The sequence below is a fragment of the Muntiacus reevesi genome, chromosome 2 (genome assembly GCF_963930625.1).
Source record: "Muntiacus reevesi chromosome 2, mMunRee1.1, whole genome shotgun sequence".
Lineage (NCBI taxonomy): Eukaryota > Metazoa > Chordata > Mammalia > Artiodactyla > Cervidae > Muntiacus > Muntiacus reevesi.
This window is the reverse complement of record NC_089250.1, coordinates 201,678,652-201,680,820: the sequence shown is the minus strand read 5'-3', so window position 1 is coordinate 201,680,820 and position 2,169 is coordinate 201,678,652. Positions and strand designations below refer to the sequence as shown.

General features: G+C 47.3%; 1 non-coding gene across 1 annotated transcript; it reads right to left on the bottom strand.

Moving 5' to 3' along the window:
• Nucleotides 1-1,203: 1,203 nt before the first annotated feature.
• Nucleotides 1,204-1,275, bottom strand: TRNAC-GCA (transfer RNA cysteine (anticodon GCA)). Its single transcript has one exon. It is a non-coding gene; the product is annotated as a tRNA-Cys (tRNA).
• Between the last annotated feature and the right edge of the window lie 894 nt (nt 1,276-2,169).

Genomic DNA, 2,169 nt, shown 5'->3' with positions numbered 1-2,169 from the left:
TGGTGGATGGAATTCAGCAATACTTATAAGAAAGATTATATCTTCAATATACTTATCCAAAAAGAAGAAAGATTAAAAGGAAATGAGCTACGTGTTCAACTCAAGAAGCTAGAGGAAGAGCAAGAGAGTCAAGTAAGGAAGAACAGAAATGATAAATTTATTGCTGTGGTTTGAATTGTGTTGCCCCCAAATTTATATGTTGTAGCCCTAACCCTCAATGTGGCTATATCCAGAGACAAGGTCTTTAGGAAGTAAGGTTAAAACACGGTCATGCTGGTGGAACCCTAACTGGATAGGATTGTGTGGCTTCCCAGGTGGCACTGGTGGTAAAGAACCCGTTTGCCAGTGCAGGAGAATTCAGAGATGCAGGTTCGATCCCAAGGTCGGGAGGATCCCCTGGAGGAGGGCATGGCAACGGGCTCCACTATCCTTGCCTGGGGAATCCCATGGACAGAGGAGCCCGGCAGATTACAGTCCATGGGGTTGCAAAGAGTTGGACATGACTGAAGCGACTTAGTATGCACGTGTATGGCCTCGTAAGAAGTCAAACAATACCTCTCAGTTCGTTCACACATGTAAACTCCCCACCATCTGAGGACACAAGAAGAAGGAGACCTTATGCAAGCCAGGAAGAGAGTCCTCACTAGAACCTGACCATGCTGGCACCCAGATCTCAGACTTCCAGCCCCCAGAACCGTAAGAAGTTCCCTTACCATTCCCTTCTGTGGTACTTCATTGTGTTAACCCAAGCTAAGACTTTATGGTTTGTAGATAGGTCCTTGTACCAATTCCAATGTGTGTAAGTTTTTCTGAGAGGGAGGGGCATGGGGGGCAGTCCCCACATTAACAGGAAATTCTTGTGACACCAGCTGGGTGCCCTGTAGCTCAACTAATTCTGACACCATCTTCCTAGAGATACCATCAGACTCCACAGGTGAAGGGCTTAGCCCCACGAGACCTACCCCACTGCAGATGCCAATCACAAATTCAGGTTGTTGCTAGTGCTTCTGACCCACTGGCTATAAGTCAGAGGTTCCCAAAGACCCCTCCTCAGGTTCGATTAATTTGCTAGAAGCATTAGTTGCTCAGTCTTGTCTGACTCTTTGCGACCCTATGGACTGTAGGCCACCAGGCTCCTCTGTCCATGGGATTCTCCAGGCAAGAATACTGGAGTGGGGTTGCCATTCCCTTCTCCAGGGGATCTTCCCAACCTAGGGATCGAACCCAGGCCTCCTGCATTGCAGGCAGATGCTTTACCGTCTGAGCCACCAGGGAAGCCTAATTTGCTAGAAAGGCTCACAGAACTCAGGCAAACATTTTACTGACTAGGTTACCAGTTTATTAGGATACAGTCCTACAATCAGGAACAGCCAAGTGAAGAGATGCTTAGGGCAAGACCAGGGGCAAGAGCACCGAGCTTCCCTGCTCTCTGAGTGTTGCATTCTTCCCAGGTTCACCAACCTGGAAGCTCTCCAGACCAGCCTTTTTGAGTTTTTATGGAGGCTTATGGACCGAGGAACCTGGAAGGCCACAGTCCATGGGGTCACAAAGAGTTGGACACGGCTTAGCACCTAAGCAGCCGCAGTGCTTTACAGTCTGGACTGATTAAGTCCTTGGCCATTGGCGATTGATTCAACCTCCAGTTCCTCTCCCTCCTACCCCCAGGAGGCTGGAAGGGTTGGGAGGGTGCAGCAGGGACTGAAAGTTCCAACGCCGTGTGCACGTGGTTTGTTCCCCTGGCAACCAGGCTCCATCCTTCGGCTACCTAAGGCCTTTCCAAAAGTCACCTCGCTAACACAACAAATGGCAACTTTATTGTTTGATATTGTCATGAAAATTCCAAGTATTTTAGGAACTCTGTGTATGGAACCAGGGTGGGAATTAAATACATTTTCTTTAAAGCTTTCTTTGATGTGGACCTTTTTAAAAAATCTTCATTTGAATTTGTTACAGTATTGCTTCCATTTTATGTTTTGGTTTTTTGACCAAAAGGTATGTGGGTTCTTATCTCCCTGACCAAGGTTTGAACCTGAACCACCTGCACTGGAAGGTGAGGTATCAACCACTGAACCGCCAGGGAAGTCCCTTATATTTATTTCTTTTATGACTCACAGTATCTCAGTCCATCCCATGGTTTTCTAACAGGATCCCTTCTAGCTAAACAGTCAT